The sequence below is a fragment of the Pteronotus mesoamericanus genome, unplaced genomic scaffold (genome assembly GCF_021234165.1).
Source record: "Pteronotus mesoamericanus isolate MK-2021 breed Mesoamerican mustached bat unplaced genomic scaffold, CSHL_Meso_final scaffold_232, whole genome shotgun sequence".
In the NCBI taxonomy this organism is placed as follows: Eukaryota; Metazoa; Chordata; class Mammalia; order Chiroptera; family Mormoopidae; genus Pteronotus; species Pteronotus mesoamericanus.
The window spans coordinates 11,278,526-11,298,212 of record NW_026555311.1 but is presented as its reverse complement, the minus strand read 5'-3'; the positions used below and the strand labels follow the sequence as shown (position 1 = coordinate 11,298,212).

The 19,687-nt window shown below is 39.8% G+C and overlaps 1 protein-coding gene across 2 annotated transcripts in view; it reads left to right on the top strand.

Annotated features, from left to right (window-relative positions):
* Window positions 1-17,719: 17,719 nt before the first annotated feature.
* Window positions 17,720-19,687, top strand: part of NFKB1 (nuclear factor kappa B subunit 1) — a 123,393-nt gene continuing 121,425 nt past the window's right edge. For both annotated transcript variants that reach the window (XM_054591679.1, XM_054591678.1), the window contains exon 1: window positions 17,720-18,378. The gene's annotated coding sequence lies outside the window, so the exon portion shown is untranslated. The remainder of the gene's footprint in view (window positions 18,379-19,687) is intronic.

Here is a 19,687-nt window from a genome sequence, read left to right as displayed (position 1 = left end):
TAGGAAAGGTTAAGACCTTTTTTATTAAAGTAAAAAAAATCAAGCCACAGCCTGGGAGAAGATATTTGCAGACTACACAGGCAACAAACTACAAGTATCTAGAATACATAAAGAACTCTCAAAACTTGAAGTAAACAAAAAATAAGCAGTCCAATTAGAAGATGGACAAAAAGACATGAACAGAAACTTAACTAAAAAGGATAAACAGATAGCAAGTAAGCACATAGAAATATGTTCAACTTTATTATACTTTGAAACGTACAAACTCAAACCACAGTGAAATATCACAATGCACTTACGAGAAGGGCTAAAGTCAAAGATAGTGACACCACCAACTGCTGGTCAGGGTGTGAAAAAACTGGATCACTCAAGTATCACTGGTTGGAATGTAAATGGTACAGCCACTCTGGAAAGCAGTTTAGTAGTTTCTTAAAAAATTAAGCATATAAATTCCATATGACCTAGTAATTACACTTCTGGGCATTTATCCCAGAGAAATGAAAAATTATGTTCATACAAATACCTACACCAGAATTTTTAAAGAAGCTTTATTTGCAACAACCAAAAAGTAGAAACAACCCAGGTGTCTCTCAGTGAGCAATCAAACTGGAACATCCATACAATGGAATACTACTCAGCAATATAAAGGGATGCAATATTGATACACAAAACTACCTGTATGAAATTTTGGGATATTAGGCTGAGTGAAAAACAAAATTCCAAAAAGTTACATACTGTAGAATTCCATTTACGTAGTATCCTTAATGTAACAAAATTATAGGGATGGAGAACAGATTAGTAGTTATCAGGGCTAAGAACAGAAAGAGAAAAGTGGATGCAGCTATTGAAGAGCAACATGAGGGATCCTTTTGGTGGTGGAAATGTTCTGTAGCTTGATTGTAGCAATGTCGATATCCTGGCTGTAATATTTACTACTGTTTTGCAAGATAGTACCACTAGAAAAAACTGGATTTAAGAAAAGTACATGTGAAGCTACAGTTACTTCAAAATGAAAAGTATAAGTATTAAGAAGGCTAATAAGAAAATATTTAATGAAAGGATAAATTCTTTGTAAGACACCAACTACCAAAAAGAACTAGATAATTTGAAGAGTCTTATGTCTGTTAAAGAAATTTTATTTGTAAGTTCAAAACCTTCTTACAAAGAAAATTTCCAGTACAAAAAACTTTGCTGGTAAAGTCTTATGAAAAAATATCAATTCTACACAGAGACACAAAAAAAATCAAGAAGGAGTGAAAACTTTTCAATTCATTGTAAAATGCTAACAATACTCTAAAGCCAAAACCAAAGAAAGACATTACAAGAAAAGAAAACTACAGATCAATGTAACTCATGAATATAAATGCAAAAATTCTATATCGAACTTTAGAAAACTGAACTCAACCACATATTAAATGTGTGATATACAAAAATACGTGGGGTTTGTCCCAAGAATACAAGGTTCATTTAACATTCAAAAATCAATCAATGCATTTCAATATATTAATAAACTAAAAAGGAAAAACCATATGACCATTTCAATTGATGCAGAAAAAGCATTTGATAAAATCCAACACCCATGCATAATACATTAAAAAAAATTCCCAGCAAATTGGGAATAGAGGGTGACATGAGAGAAAACACTGGCTGGTTGCCTCAGTAGGCACCCAGACCAGGGATTGTACACACCCAGACTGAAGATCAAACCCATAACCTAGGTATGTGTTCTGACCAGGATTCGAACCCATGACATTTCAGTTACAGGACAGCACTTGAAGCAACTGAGCCACACCAGGTAGGGCAGAGGGGAACATTTTTATCTTACAGTAAACACCATACTTAATAGTGAAAGATTAAATGTTTTTCCCTTAAAATCAGGAAGAAGACAATGGTGTGTGCTCTCACTACTTCTATTCATCATTTCACTGGTGATTCTAGTCAGTACAATCAGGCAAGAAAAGTAAATAAAAGGCATTCAGAATTTTTAAAAAGAAGTAAAATTATTTTTATTCACAGAGGACACAATCATCTACATAGAAAAATGCAATGAAATCTACTAGAACTAAAAAGTAATATATTTTCTCTACACCCTCACCAATATTTGGTGTTGCCACTATCTTTGACTTTACCCCTTCTCATAAGTGTGTTGTGATATTTCATTGTGGTTTGATTGTGCACACTTGCAAGGGCTGACTAAATTGAATGTATTTTTTATATGCGCACTTATCAAAGTGGTAGACTACAAGATCAATAAGCAATAATCAATTTTAATTCTATATACTCGTAATTAAAATTTAAAATTAAATATTAAATATTATTAAATGCCATTAAATATCATTAAAAATATAAGTCCTAGTGATAAATCTAACCAAAAGAATGTGAAAGTCTTAAACACTCAATACTCTAAAACATTGCAGAAAGAAATTAAAGATTGTCTAAATAAATGGAGACATAAACCTTTTTTATGGGACAGAAGATTCGTGATTATTAAGATGCCAATATTCCCCACATGGATCTGTAGATTTAACACAATCCAAACCCTAGCACACTAATTGTAGAAACTGAGAATCTGATTCTAAAATTCATGTGGAAATGCACAGGACCTAGAAGAAACAAGACAACTTTGAAAGAGTAGAAGAAAGAGAGTGAAGACTACCTGATTTCAAGACGTCTTACAAAAATTTAGTAATCAAAAAAAATGGTGGTATTAGAAAAAAGATCAATGGAACAAAATAGAGAGTGAGTAAATAGACCCATAAATACAGGGTCAACTGATTTTTGACAAGTTGTAAAGGCAATTCAATAGAGGGTAAAAAAGGGTATTTTCAACAAATGATGCTGGAAAAACTGGACTTTGATCTGTATCTTGCACCAATAAACCAGTCAAAGAAAGAGAAGTTACCATATCATTTCACTCATGTGGAATCTAATGAACAAACTGAACTAACAAACAAAATAGAGACAGACTCATAGATAAAGAGCAGGCTGACAGCTGTGGAGTGAGGGCAGGGCTGGGGGGAGGGTGAAGGGGTTGAGCAAAAAAAAAAGAGAGGAGAAAAACTCATGGACACTGACAACAGTGTGGTGATTGCTAGGGAGGGGGGATTGAGGGAGGTTGAGGAGGGTATAGAGGGTATGAACAGTGATGGACGGAGACTTGACTCAGGGTGGTGAACATATGATTCAGGGTACAGATGATGTGCTGTAGCATTCTGCACCTGAAACCTGTGTCATTTTGTTAAGTGATATATTTAATAAAAAGGGAAAAAAACTTGATTTAAAATGTATCATAGATCTAAATGTAAAGCTTCAGATTACCAAAGCTCTAGAATAAATCATGAGAGAAAATCTTTGTGAGACCTGATCAGTGTGGCTAAGTTGGTTGCACATTGTCCTGCAAGGTGAAATGTCACTGTTTCGATTCCCAGTCACAGCACATGCCTGGGTTATCGCCTGGTCCCGGTTGGAGCACGTGTGAGAGGTAACTGACTGATGTTCCTCGCACACATCCATGTTTCTCTCCTTTTCTTTCTCTCTCCCTTTCCCTTTCTCTAAAAATAAATAAAATCTTTTTTTAAAAACTGTGACTTTAAATTATGCAAAAGTTTTTATATACAACACTGAAAACACGATGCAATAAAAAACTGATAAAGTAGACTACATCAAAATTAGAACTTTCTGCTCTTCAAAAGCAAATAAAAGATAAGCATCACAGACTAGAAGAAAATATTTACAAATCATGTATCTGATAAAAGACTTTTATCCAAGATATAAAACAATCTCTCAAATTCAATAATAAGAAATCAAACACCCTACTAAAACTGGACAAAATATTTGAACAAACATTTCAGCAAATAGCAAATAAGCATATGAAAAGAGGCTCACTATCATTAGATGTTAAGATAATGCAAAAGAAATCACAATGAAATACACATAAAAATTAGAATGATTAAAATTAAGAAGACTGTCCATACCAAATATCACAAGGACGTGGTAGAACTAGAAGTCTCATAAGTTGCTGGTGGGAATATAAAATGATACAACTTCTTTGGGAGAACAGTTTGCCATTTCTTTAAAAGTTATACATGTGCTAACCATATGCCCCAGCCATTTCACTCCTGGACATTTACCCAGGAGAAAAGAAAGTATATGTCTATACAAACAGTTATACACAAACATTTTAGCAACTTTTTTTGTATAGTGCCAAACTGGAAACAACCCAAATGTCTATCGACAGAAAAATAAATAAGTAAGTCATAGTCTATCCATATATCAGAATCCTATTCAACTGTAACAGGAATGAACTGCTGATACACACAACATGAACAGATGTTACGTTAAATGAAAGAGGCCAGTTAAAAAGGAGTGCATAGTTAATAATTTCATTTATATAAAACTCCAGGAAATACAAACTAATCTATAGTGAAAGAAAGTATATCAGTTTTTTCTTAGGAACGGGCAGAATGAGAATGAAGGACTACAGAAGCCACGAAAAACTTTTGAGGGGAAAGGAATGTATGCATGACCCAATTCTGACTAATGAGAATCAAAGAAAAGTGTTCTGAATGCTTCTGGGAAAATTCTTCTTTGATCTTGAAAGAGAGCCAAAAGGAGATATCTTCCCCACCCCACCCTTCTCTTTCAAGGTCTCCATATAAAGAAGAAGCATGTTGTCCATGTATAGCTGGAAGCCATCTTTTGACCAGGCAGAAAGCCAGTGTGAGAAAATTGCTAACTCAGAGACAGAAAAGCATAAACAAATGCCCCTGAGAAGAACAGAGTTAAAGTCCTGATTGCATTGACTCTGAAGTCCTCTTTATCTAAGGATTTTAAACTGCAAGACCTATATTATTCCATAATTGTTCAATCATTTTGAGTCAGAATTCTATACCTTGCAGTGAAAACACCCTAATCAAGAAAAACAAAATCTCATTTAAAAACCGCATAAACAATTTAGAATATGCCATCAGAATGGAATTCTATTTCTGATATTTAATTAAATTACATATTTTTAAAAACATAGTCTGTGTATATCTACAGTTTGTAACATTAATAAATGTCATAACATAGGAGACATTAGATGTTTATACCCTCCCATCATCTTTCTCCTTCTTTTAAGAACAGCACTCTAATTTTCCCTCGGCAAACTACCTCTCTGGCACTCCTTAGTTCATGTCTTTCAAATGAGACAGACTCTCATGGTCATTAACAGTGGACATGTGATTCAAAGGGCACTTTGAGAAGATGGCCAACTGAGCACTGAAGTTCCCTCCCCAAACCCCTCTCAATTATTTCTCTGAACAAGAAAACAATTGGGGCAGGTAAGTGGGAGCACCTGGATGGGGCACTGGACGTCATAGGCTCCAGGATCTTCAAAAGAAAACACACGTTGTCACTCTCCTTTGTTTTGGGCATGCATAATGTGAAAACCTGAATTTCATTGTTCCCACTGAAAGCTAGTTGTGAGGAACCTATGAATCCCTTGAGGAAATAGCTACACTTGTTTGTTTATGCGTTTTGTTTTGTTTTTTTTTAATGAGGGATGACCTAATCGAGCTGGTGACAGATAATGTGGAGGAGAGCCGCACCCATGAAAAGAGTTGCTCCTAGTCACTGAGAGGAGGAAAGAGCCCTCGCTTGCACCCAGGGAGATCTGCGGGGGTGGGGAGAAGACTTCCTTCCAAAGCTTCAGCTGGGTATTGACAGTTTGCCAGTTGGTTCAGCTCTAGCCCACAAGAGTAGAAACTTTCCCCTTTGCAGACTCACTATTGCATAAAATATTCTAATACTTGACCCGTAATTAATGATAGGTCAGTGTATACAGAGCCTGAGGTCTGAGCGGGAAATGGAAAATAACAGCTTGCCCTAGAGTACCAGCAAGCCAAGAAATGAAAACCAAGATAAACACTTCAAACAGGTGTTTCATTGAAACAGAACTGTTGGAAGAGTCAGATGAAAACTTTTTTTTTAAAGTAATAAAATCACTGAAAAGATATAATTAAAGTTTAGGAAACTAACAGTTAAATGTATGATCAATGCTATAACTAGGGAAAAAAATCCATCATTTAAAATATATAATAACTATGTTTTTCTCACAGTGTATGTTTCCTGATTCAAATAACTAATGGAAATAATTGATTGAAATTCTGCATAACATATTTTAAAACTTAATGCATTCCTAAGGTTGCATGAAAGTCAAGAATTCACACATTCCCAAAACTGAAAGCAAAAAGAAACAGCTGAGAAATTGCCTGTCTAGACCTTGTTACTGTGTAAAGAGAAGGAATTCTCTCCAGAGAATTCATAATCGCTCACCCTATATGTGGAGGTCAAATATTCTCAAGTAAATAATTTAATTTAAAGTGTTCCCAATTTAATAATGTACCCAGAGTACAGGCCAAAAGAAATACAAATATCCTTTGAGTACTCAATTTCAACCCAAGTTTCAAAAATTTCCAAAGATACAGTTTCAAGAAATGTAAACAATTTATTATTTAAATCTCAGTTGATGTGTTAAATAGCAAATGAAATGCAGCTAAAGAGAGAATTGGTGAACTGGATGATAAATCTGAAAAGAAAATTAGTAAGCTGGAAAATAAATTTAAAGAAATTATCCCGGATGCAATTCAAATAGATAAAAAGATGTTGGACATAAAATTTACAGTAATAGCTTTTATAATCATAATTATGCTATTAGTAGTAGTAGTAATAACTGGTAATACCTAATTAAAATTCCAGAAGAAGAGATTAGAGAAAATGAAGGAGCAGCTATATTGGAAAAGATAATGGACGGGAATCTTTCCAGAATTGTTGAAAGATATTAAACCCTGAGATCCAGGAGGTCCCATTACAAAAACAATAAGCTCCAAGTAGGGAATATAAAAATGTACCAAATCTACATTTGTCACTCAAAGAAACTCAAGATTTAAAAAATAGAAATCAGAAAAGCAGCAATTAGGTGATCTAGGCTGACTGCTTAAGAGTAACAATGAAAGTTAAAGAGAATGGAATGAAATACTTAATGTGTAAAGAAAAGTAACTCCTAATCTAGAATTACGTAATCGGTGAAACAATTTCTTAAGAACAGTGATAAAATATAGATACATATAACCAAATGAGACTAAAAAATTTCTCAAGTTTAAGATTTGCTACTTGGATATAGCCAAATTGTACTACTGAAAAAAGCGACTCATAGTGACGGTTACTAACTTAGATATGATTGTATCTCTCTTCTAAAGGTTGAAGGACTGGTGTTGCTATTTTATAAAGGGACATTTGAGCAGAGACTTGAAGGAAATGAGGGAGTCAACCATGTGGATATTCCCAGGGTGCTCGAAACATAAAACACAGCATGTGAGTAAGCTCCAGGAGGAGTAGGGGAATATGCTTGGTGTGTTCAAGTAGCAGCAATTGAAATTTGATTATCAGCTGACACCATACAGAAAAATAAACTCAAGATGGATAAAAGACCTAAATATAAGTTGCAACACCATAAAAGTCCTAGAGGAGAACATTGGAAGGAAACTCTCAGATACCCTATGCAGCAATTTTTTCACCGATACGTCTCCTAAAGCAAGGGACATAAAGGAAAGAATAAACAACTGGGACCTTATCAAAATAAGAAGCTTCTGCACGGCTAAAAAAAAATCAGCAAAAGAAAAAGGGAACCAACTGTATGGGAAAATATATTTGCTAATGATACATCAGATAGAGGTTTGATCTCCAAGATATCTAAAGAACTCACTCAACCCCTCTCCAAGAAGACAAGTGATCCAGTCAAAAAATGGGCAAAGGACCTGGGCAGACGCTTTTCCAAGGAAGAGATACAGAGGGCCCAGAGGCATTTGAAAGGATGCTCGGCATCACTAGCCATCAGAGAAATGCAGATCAAAACCACCCTGAGGTACCACCTCACACCGGTCAGAATGGCCATCATAAACAGATCCACAAACAGCAGGTGCTGGCGAGGCTGTGGAGAAAAGGGAACCCTAGTACACTGTTGGTGGGAATGCAGACTGGTGCAGCCATTGTGGAAAGCAGCATGGAATTTCCTCAAAAAACTGAAAATGGAACTGCCTTTTGGTCCAGTGATTCCCCTGCTGGGACTATACCCTACGAATCCCAAAACGCCAATTCAAAAGAACCTATGCACCCCAATGTTCATAGCAGCACAATTTACAAGAGCCAAGTGTTGGAAGCAACCTGAATGCCCATCAGTAGATGATTGGATCAAAAAATTATGGTACATTTACACAATGGAATACTACGCAGCAGAAAGAAAAAAAGAACTACTAAACTTCGCGACAGCATGGATGGAACTGGAGAGCAATTCCAGTTATTAGCAAGTTATTATGCTAAGCGAAATAAGCCAGGGGGCGAAAGACAAATTCCATATGATCTCAGCTATAAGTGGAACCTAACCAACGAAACAGAGATTTAAGGAAAATAAGACCAGCAACACCGAAAGAAAAAAGAAACCAACAGAGACAGGAGGGAAGGAGGAAGGGTGAGTGGGGGAAAAGGAAGGGAAGGGGCAAAGGAAAGGAAGGGAAGGGAAGTCAAGGAACATATAGCAAAAACTCATGGACAAAGCCAAAGTGGGGAAGGATTGAGGGAGCGAGAGGGGGGAAGGGGCAAGGGAAAGTGGTGGGGGTAAGGCGGAGCCAAATGTATTTGAAAAAATAAATTAATTAATTTAAAAAATAAAAAAAGAAAAGAAAACAGAGAGAGTAACCAGCAGAGTGGTAGGAAGTGAAATCTGAGAAGCAGCATTCGGCCAGACTACAAAGGGCCTTTCAGATCATTTTAAGGACTTCAGTGTTTATGCTGAGTGACTGAGGGAGCCATTGGAGGATTTTGAAGTGAGAAATGACTTGATCTGATCAGGTGGATGAAATACCTTAGAAATAATTTAGGTCAAAGTCACCAAAAATTTTTCTTCCATGAATTAATATAACCTGGTACTTAAGAGGTTCCTGCTGATCCATTTTGACATAAGAATTGAATTTAAGAGGAAATAGGTATCACACATCTTCTTTGGTGAAGACTCTCTTCCCTATTTATAATTTCCATCTAATAGGCTTTGAAAAGGAACTGGATTGCTGAGTATTTAAGGTCACACTCTCTGATAAGGACTGCAATGTGTTCTCTATAGCACCTCCATCATATAATAATATTTCAAGGCATTACACCATTTTATAACCCACAATGAGATACCACTTCACACTGGTCAGAATGGCCATCATAAACAGATCAACAAACAACAGGTGCTGGCGAGGCTGTGGAGAAAAGGGAACCCTAGTACATTGCTGGTGGGAATGCAGACTGGTGTAGTCAGTGTGGAAAAGAGTGTGGAATTTCCTCAAAAAACTAAAAATGAAACTGCCTTTTGACCCAGTGATCCCACTGCTGGTATTATACCCTAAGAATCCTGAAATGCCATTCAAAAGAACCTATGCACCCCAAAGTTCAAGCAGCACTATTTACAATAGCCAAGTGCTGGAAGCAACCTAAATGCCCATCGGTAGATGAGCGGATCAAAAAACTGTGGCACATTTACACAATGGAATACTACGCAGCAGAAAGAAAGAAGGAATTCCTGCCCTTTGCCACAGCCTGGATAGAACTGGAGAGCATTATGCTAAGTGAAATAAACCAGACAGTGAAAGACAAATATCATATGATCTTACCTATAAGTAGAACCTAATCAACAAAACAAACAAGTGAGCAAAACAGAACCAGAGACACGGAAACAAAGAACAAACTGACAGTGTTCAGAGGAGAGAGGGAAGAGAGATAATGAGGGAAAGAAGGGGAAGGGTCTGGTCAAGGAACATGGACCCATGGTGATGGACAATAGGGTGGGGACTGACTGAGGGAATGGGGAGTGGGAGGGGCAGGGGAGAGCAATGGAGGAAAAACTGGGACACCTGTAATTGAAAAATGATTGAAAAATAAAATATCTCATTAAAAATGGTGAAGAAGATTAAGAGGTACAAACTTCCAGTTATAAAATATATGCCACAGAGATGGAATGTACAGCATAAGGGAATATAGTCAATAATATAGTAATAACTTTATATGGTGACAGATGGTTATTAGACTTCTCGTGGTGATCACTTTATAAGGTATATAAATATTGAAGCACTATGTTGTATATCTAAAACCAATATAATATTCTATGTCAACTATACTTTAAATTTTAAAAAAAGCAGGGAAACATGCAATGAATCAGTGATCTGGGCTAAGTGGTATGGAATGTATTTCCTTCTTCCTAAAAATAAATAAACAAATAAAATTGTAGCAAAAGAAAATGTAAAAAAAAAAAATGAATTAGCTATAGAATGAGCCTACACACATCACATAAAATGACCAGATAGATTCTTTTTTTTTAGATTATAGGTATTTTGAATTTGCATCATCTTCTAGATACTCTGCATTTGCTCCTCCAAATCCATTCCCCACTTCTCTCAATTTTGTTTTGTGCCTATGGCTTCCATAGGAGTCCTCTTAATAGGAAACACTGGAGATGTGAATGGTGGGGAAAGGGTTGGGTAATATATCACATTGGCTCCCCCCACAACATGTGGTAAGTTGTCCATCATTAGCTTCTCTAGTGAAGTGCTCCGCTCTTTTTTAGAACTCTTCTCCTACAGCTATTAGCTCTTTCTTGGTTCCAAGCACCATCCCCCTCCTTGAGGCTTCAGGCCTGGGAGTGGTAAAGGCTCCCTGTCCTTGCCATCCTTGGGATACTTTGCCATCCCTTTTTAGTGTCCCTGAACACTACCCCCACTCCTCTAAATAACTCCTTCATTAAAGTCTTGTTAGTGACTCCCAAGGATGCTGCTTTCTGTCCACACTCATATTGATACACAGAGTAAATTCAGCTAACTTCAATTTATCAACTTTGCTTTTCTTTTTATATGCCTTACTTTTTAAATTTTATGACACATTTCAAAGTTTTTTCATTTTTCATATTCAAAATTAAACACGGACTCACCAACCACTTACTGAGTAGGCCTAATGGCACCTGCCTGCTGCTGTGCAGACGCGCGCACGCTCAGGGAGCCGAGCTGTTAAGACTGTGTGAGGGCTCTGAGACAATGTCTTTACGTGGAATGAGAGTAATTTTAAACCACACTAAAACTGAAGTTTTAAAAAATTGTTGAAACAGTTGAATAGTCAAACAATAAGCAGTATTGTTTGAATTTGCACAAGTCCTAAAAATGCTTTTCTTAAGTGTTTCTGCCAATACCATGAAGAGAGATCTGCTAAAATAGTTATTATTATTGTAATGAGTTTTTTTTCACATTTCTGTAACAGCTTGTCAGGAGATATATGCATGCAAAGGCATATTTATGCCAATATATGTATTAGAATATATACATATACGTATGTATATATCTGAAGACAGAAGCCCTCTCCATAAAAACAAGTAATTAGCAGCCGTCTTAATGGGATGCCTGCCAGAGAGGCTGGTTTCAGTCAAACCGATTTTGTTGGTTTCATGTAGCCTGACCAATCACCCTGGTTTAACAGGACTGAGGGTTTCCTGGACACAGAGTGATTCTGTGCTAAAACCAGGGGAGTCCTGGTCAAAATGAGATGAGCTGGTCCTCCTGCTCTATGTCTTCATGCATCTTAGAAGATATTCCTGTTGGGGGCTGAGCTGTGTCATCCCAAAATTCATGAGTTGAAGTTCTAACCCCAGCAGCTCAGAATGTGACTATATTTGGAAACAGGGTCTTTAAAGAGATAATTAAATTAAAATGAAGTCATTAGAGTGGGCCTTAATCCAATAAAATGAGCATCCTTGCAAAAGAGGGAGATTAGATCACAGACACACAGGAGAAACCCATGTGAAGACACAGGGAGGAGGCGGCTATCCACAAGCCAAGGAGAGAGGCCTCAGAAGGAATTGGCCCAGCTGAACCTTGGCTGTAGACTCATAACTTCCAGAACCATGAGAAAAATTAATTTCTGTTGTTTAAGCCATCCAAGCTATGGTATTTCGTTATGGCAGCCCTAACAAACTAGTATACACTCTAACAGTTATTTTTGGTTTGTGTTGAGTGTATTTCAGCTGATAATTAGAACCTAGTCCCCTCTTTCTCAGAGCACCTCTTCTCTTTATCCTTTCTCCTCCCTTCTCAAACAGGCAGACTTGTCTGCCTATTCCTCCACCTGTACTGAGACCTCCACACATCCCATTTCTCTTTTCTTCTGGCACCTTGCTCCTTTATTAATCCTCTTTCTCTTATTAATTCAATTAATGCATTAAACTATCTCACTGCCCTTCCAGACTTCCTTTAAACCTAGGACTCCATAAATGTTAGTCAAATAAATGAAGAATCACAGCATCTTCTCCTTCCTTCCTTCTCACCCAATTTCTCCCTGAGATTCTTTTGCAATTATTGACTTCACTTTTCCATTGCACATTCACTTGTCACCCCCCTGTAATCAGGTTCTTGGCTCTCACCATTATGCTGAAACTCCTCCAAAAAAGTAACCTGGGACCGTGGCCATTACTATCTGTGCCATTTTGAGAATGAATGAAGTTCTTTTATTCTTCCAGAGTGAGCAGGGTGAGCAGAGCGTGGAGTGGCTTCTTCCCTTAGCTGCACGGCCATCCATGCAGCCATACTTGGAATTTTGTAATTCCCAAATTCAACCCGTCTCTTCACATCTGCACCTTTTGGAAACTGTCTGTAGTATTTGACATGGTTGAACAATCTCTACCCTTGCAACTCTCTCTTCTCTGATTTTCCAAGCCTCTCTCCTGCCTTTGATGGCATCTCAGGAGCCCTTAAGCATCTCTGCTCCCAAACCTAGCGAGCGCACACACACACCTAAATCCTAATCCTAAAAATAAAGTTATTTATCAGTTTCCTGTCCCTGATCCTCCTCTCTTCTAAATCTCTATGGTCACTTATGTTTTACATCCTCATGAAAACTACCACATCTTTGCAGTTAGTTCTCAATTTAGATCTCCAACCTTATGTCTTTCTGAGCATCTGGCTTGAATTTCCAATTGAATATTAGCTAATTTCATCTCATTGAGCCTATAATACTGAATGCATCATATTCCTACATATTCTTATGATAAATTCCAGGACTTTCATACCTTCCATAAACCACAACTTCTCTCCCACCACAAGTCTTAGCCTCCTTAAATGTAGGTTCAAATCCTGACTCTCCCATCCTGTCTCCTTATTCCTGAGTCTCCCCATGTATGGGATATGCTTTTATGGCCAGTTCTTTGGTGAAACAATATGTATTGCCCCTCTTTCCATCATGCCTATAGTTTACATTTGAACAATTGTTCTTTTTTTAACTTATTATTTTTGGAACATATTTTAAGTGTTATGAATGTGTTTTAGAGAGGTGATATTAGACCAAAAAAAATGTTGGCTGGTGGGTATCTGGCTAAAAAACTAGATTTTTTTTTACATGAATAATTACAACATACAACTCCACTTACTAAGTCTTTTTGTTACAAACTATTTTAAACCCAGACATCATGTCTTTAACTTTCATTACCCCTCATATGTCAGTTTCCTTTCTTCTGATCATTTCACCAGTATATCGTATCCACTAAATTCTATCTCTTTCATGAAGTTTTTCCTTGGAGAATCAACAGTATTAATAATAATAATGAACATAAATGCAAGCTGCCTGAGTACCTGGCACCTAGTAGTTCGTGCACATTATCTTATTTGACCCTTACAACACCACTATGAGGTGGGCATAATTAACACCCTATCTTACAGGTGAGAAAAAGGGGGCTAGGGCAGTTATGCACCTTGTCTAGGGTCACATAGCTACTTAGGGCTGCTATCACAACACACTACAGACCCACTGGCTTACAAAGAACAGTACAGCAGTGAACTAATTTCTGTGAAGGGCGCAGTCAGGCAACAGCTTCAAATCTGAAGGTAACTCCTGATTCCACAGACTGAACGCTTACCTACCAGCCATAACGCAGGCACTGTGGTCTCCCTCCCTCTATTCCTAAGTATTAGAGTCAACCTCCATGAAGACATTTGCTATACCCTGCCCAGTACTGGAATTACATGCAGTCCTTTGTGTTTTGTGAACTCTTTGAAGGCAGTGATGATAGTGCATAAATATTAATTTGAACTGATAGAAAAGATGCTAGTATTTATAAGACCAGTGATGTCTCATTTCCGTGTGTCTTCATTTCCAAAGGAATACAATTCTGGATTCTCTATGTAATCTTCAGAGGAAGATGATTTCTTTGTCCTCTCCCATTGGTTTTACCATTGCTGATATGATCCATTGGGTAAATCACTTTTGTCCTGCTTATTATATAAGGAGTCATCTTTTCTGGCTTTGATCTTATGAATAGAGATTGCATCTTCTGTGTGTGTGTTTTTTTAACCATTTATATAAGCTAAACTGAGTGCTCTCTCAATTAGAACTACTGACTAACTGCAAGCAGGAGACAGAATATGGCAAGCGCTCTAAATTGGGGTGTAATGAAATACTTCATTACCAGCAAGGAGAGATGCTGTAAGGATGAGTGTATGTCCTAGCAGTCAACAGTGTGAGCATTTCTGTCCCCTAAGGCAATTCATTTCAAGTCTCTTTTTCTTACAATAACTGTTTGCATTTGTATAGACCTTTTAAATGCTTTATCTCTCCCTTGTCTCTTAATATTTGTGAGGTAGGATTACTATAATGTAACACATATATAATACAAGATATGTTGTTAATATATATGCATACATACAGGTCTTAATCTGCTAACCTGGGCTGCTATAACAAAATACTCTATACCTGGAGGCTTATGAACAACAGAAGTTTATTTCTCACAGCTCTGGAATCTGAGATCAGGGTGCCAGCTAGGTCTGATGAGAGCCCTCTTTCAGGTTACAGACTTTTCATTGTATCCTCACATGGTAGAAGGGAGGTGCCAGCTCTCGAGTCTCATTTATAAGAGCACCAATTTCAGTTATGAGGGTTCCGCCTTCATGATCTAATCATCTCCCAAAGGCCCCACCTCCTAATGCCATCACTTTAGGGAGTGGGTATTCAGACCACAGCAATACAACATGTAAAATGTAAAACTTTATGTAAAGTTTTTACACAGCTTGCGATGCTCACTATAATGTTATGCTTATTTTATAGGCAAAGAAACTGAAATTTATACAATGTTATTACTTGGGAAAAGTTACACAGATCATCTGAGGCAAAACCAGGATTTCATCTCAAATCTGATTTCAAGTCTAGTGAAGTCTCTTCATTTTGGCTCCCATAGCCAAGAGCTGTGGCCTGGATGTTTCTAAGCATGTTGGGGTGATTTCATGACCCAAAGCAGGTTGCACCCCTTACAGAAATACAGTTCAGTCCTGCCCCATCCCCAAGACTGGCCTAAGAGTTTACAAAGCTCAGATGTATGAGCTTGTATTTGTGAATCCCCTTCACACATTATGTAATTTCTCATTGTCAATGTACACACTATAGAGATCTCAACCTCAGAATTCTCTGGACACTGACGTTCTAATACTCAGCTTCATGAAAAGGTAAATTTGTGTGATTTCGAAGATTTAGCAATAAACATAACACAATTTTCTGCAATCTTGATGCCTGAAATTCCACATTAAGGCGTTTTTTTCCATTATAGCCTGGTAATGGCAAATGCCCTCTGACATTTTAGGGTGTGTGCAGTTCTAAGAAACATTCTGGGAAGCAGAAGAAGAGCAAATACCGGGGAAAAAAGCAAGGATACAGGAAGGTTAGCTGGTGAGCCAAAAAGAGTAGATGGGGGGCTTTTTATAGTTCTGTCCGGTGTAGTGCTTCGAATTGTGTCCCCCGGAAAGGCATGTTCAAGGCTTAACCCCATGTATGTATGGACATGACCTTATTTGGATACAGGGTCTTTACAGAGTAATTAAGTTAAAATGAGGTCATACTGGATTGGGGGGCCTCTAAATGCAAAGGCTGGTATCTTAATAGGAGAAAGAACAGGGAGATTTGGATACAGAGACACAGTGAAGAAAGCCATGTGAAGAGAGAGGCAGAAACTAGAGTTACACAGCTAAGAGCCAAGGAACACCAGGGGTGGCTGAGAGCCATCAGAAGCTAGGAAGAGGCAAGAAAGGACCCTTTCCTAGAGCCTTCAGAGGGAGCATGGCTATGCTGATACCTGGATTTCTGACTTCTGCCCCCTCCCCAGAACTGTGAGAGAATAGACTCCCATTGTTTTAAGCCACCCGGTTTGTGGTGATTTCTTTAGGCACCCTTTGGAAGCTAAATACACCTGCCTAACATCTGGTCCTCGATTTTAAGTCCATTATATAGGATAATTTTGAATTTGAAATGTAATCCTTTTCACTAATTACTACTCATTTATTGTTCCCAAAATATGTCACCTTGGTTCTACTCTTTTAACACTCCAACCTTGCCTACCCATTATTTCAGCAAAGGGGTACTCACTCCCCCAACCCTGAATGAAGAGTGTGAATGTTCATACTTACTCTATAAAGAAAGAAAACCACTCCCCTAATACTTTGCTGTTTCATGGGAGTTTGCACTATTTATATTCATGTCAATAGCAAAAATCATTTTATATAAACTATATATTAATCTACCAAAATATGGTAATGGCACATTTTCTAATAATGTCTCATACATAATAATACAGGATTTCTAAAAATCATTGTCTTCAGTCATTCTAGGTCCTCTGACCCTGGGAGCTAAATCACATCTCTTAATGATAGATTGTTGGTTGTTCCCAAGGTCACTGCAGAGACTCACCCCAGACTGAATAAATGAATCTCTACTCCTCTGCCAAACATCCACCAAGATTCTTATAACCTTGGGGAGGGAGGGGACAGAGAAAGGAGGAGGCATAAGAGGAATGTGGCAAACTTGCCAGGGGCAATCCAATGTCATAGCAAGCCTGCTTGGGGGTTGCTTGATTACTGATGTTTTAAAGTGCGCTGTGGTCACTGACCTCAGAAGTGAGATAATAAGCTCTAAAATATCAGTGTAAGGGTTTTTTTTGGGGGGGGGGGCGGGGGGCTAACCTATTTCAAAATATCCCCAGCCATAGTCTAGTGCAGTGCCTGGCACGTAAAGAAGCTCAAATCTAGTGAATAATGATCCCTGGGAGGCCGGTCTGTAGGTTCTACTAGTGGTCTCTAAAAAACAAAGGAGAAAAATTCCCTTCTGCGGGACCGATGTTTTTTTTACGAGCTGTGAGCCAAAACTATTGTTACCACCATCACTATAATTCTGTCCACAGTAATTATCATAAAGGCCTGACAATGCCCTGTAGATGACAGTTCAAAATCAGTCATAACCTGGGGATTTAAGACCTCACTCAAGCTCAATAGATGTTCAGACTTTACTGGACAGAAGTCAGCTATTATATAGAAATTCCAGTTTAATCTGTAAAGAGATTTGGGTGTAATTGAGACAATTTAAAGGGAACATACAGATGTGATTTTTTTATACGTGGCATGCCTGGCACTACGACGACCCAACATCCCCTCCGGATGCTTAGGCCTGTCCTTTAGGTGCTCTGGACCGCCCGCCTCTACATCGCACGCCACCGCCCGGGTGCCGCCTGCTTCCCAGGACAATCTGACCCCGCACGGTCTTCAGGGGGCGTCCCCGTTCGCTCCAGCCTTCGGGGCTTGGGGAGCGCGGCCCGGAGAGGGAGCTCCGCAGGGGACCCTGACGTCCAGGCCGCCTACCGCGCGCTCCTTGTCGTCCGCTCCGTGGCGGCCCCGAGGGGCGGGAGCCCAGCTGGGCGGCGGGTCTCCGGGCACAGGGCGCCCCTGAAGTGCGGGCTTTCCCCACCTCCGGCGGCGACCCCACCTCCCGCCCCCGCGGCGTGCACGCATGTGTCCGTCTGTCTTCTCTCTCGACGTCAGTGGGAATTTCCAGCCAGGAAGTGAGAGAGTGAGCAAGAGAGAAAGACAGAGAAGTGCACCAGCGAGCCACGGCAGGAAGAGGAGGTTTCGCCACCGGAGCAGCCCGGCTACGCACTGACAGCTTCCCCTGTCCTTCCCGTCCGTCGGGCCTCTCGTCACTGCCGCCGCCCTCGGCCTGCGCCCCGCCGCCGGCCCCGCTCCGAGAGCCTCTCGCAGCCCAGGCCAGAGCCGCCGCGGCCGGGAAGGCGGCGCCGCCGCGGCCCGGCCCCCGCGCGCCCCGCGCTTCCCTCCGCCCGCGCTGCGACATGGCGCGGCACTGACTGGCCCGGCCCGGCGAGACCGCGCGCCCGCTCCTCCGGAACCGACCCGGCGCGACCCGCACCCGGACCTGCTCCTTCTCCGGCCCCCAGGCCCGTGCCGGCCCGGAGGGGGAGCCCGCAGGCACAGCGAGGCCGAGCGCGGACTCGCCACCAGGGTAAGCCAAATTCGGGCAGGAGGGGGCCACGCCGGGGACCTGCGGCCCGAGGGCCGCCACCTCCCCGCCCTGCGCCCCTTCAGCCCCGCTCGGACTTCCTCGTTCCTGCACTAACTGCTAGGCTACACCGTGAGAGGAGGTTGACAGGAGTTGAGCGGCACTTAGGACTGGTGACCGAGGGAAAGACACATCCGGACCGGGCGGGGGCCGGTCGACCCGAGGGCCGCGCCGCCCGGGCTGTCCTTCCTTTCTTTTCACGTCCCGCGGCCAGGCGGGAACGGGACCCGGAGGGGAACTCTTGCAAACTTTTAAAAAATCCCCACCCCCACCCCCACCCCCTGCTGGGGGATGGCTTGAGGTGCGCTTGGGCTCGGTGCAGAGAGGGGAAGGTGGTTGGTGCAGTGCTGAACCAGATTTCACCTAAGGGCGTTCCATGAAATGAAAGCAGAAGTGCACAGCAGTCCTCTCGGCTGGGAAAGCCCTCCCCAGCTCCCTCGAATTGAGTAGGGCAGCCTTATTCCTTGGTCTCCTACTTCAAAAAGAACCCCCACTTCCCTCACACGCAAACACATGGACACACACACACCCCCAACCAGAACATAATGTGTTCACCTCCTATATAGGTCCTGTACATTAGTTTTCAAAATAAGGAGGGCTTGATACTGATCCTAAAGGGTCTGACATTTAAGAAAGGAAAAAAATTACCTACATAGAGCACTTTTTAGACACTCCGATTACGTAAAACTTGACAAACGGTACCCTGTATTGTGCATGACCTCTGAAACAAAAATAATAACATAAATAAAGCCTAGCCTGAATACAAGTTTTCTTATGGTCTTTAAAAAGAAACACCGATGGAGATGTTTGCCCTGATTTATTGGTCTATCCTGAAACTTAAATGGGACTAATGATACAGTATCTCATTATCAGGGTTTAAGATTTCTTCATGGACGTGTTAAGTAGGGTTTTTAGCATTGCATCTTATTAAATAACTATATTTAAACGTAAAGATTTTGTCATAAAGCCCATAAGCTGAGAAAATGAGTGGTATTACTAGAACACTTAATAGCTCTGAAATACAAATGTTCTTCTACAAACTGGTGATCTTTGGTAAACAGTAAAACTTGGGATCGAGATAATTAGTACTTATTTTTCTAGCAAAATACGCCAACTGAATTTTTTTTAGTACTTTAAATTGCATTAATGTTTGTTAAACCTTTAAAAGGGATACTTGATTAACATAAAGCCCTTAGCTGATGTTTGTTGTTTTTCTGATTTTAATATTGTGCTTTCTAGAGATGAATTCTTT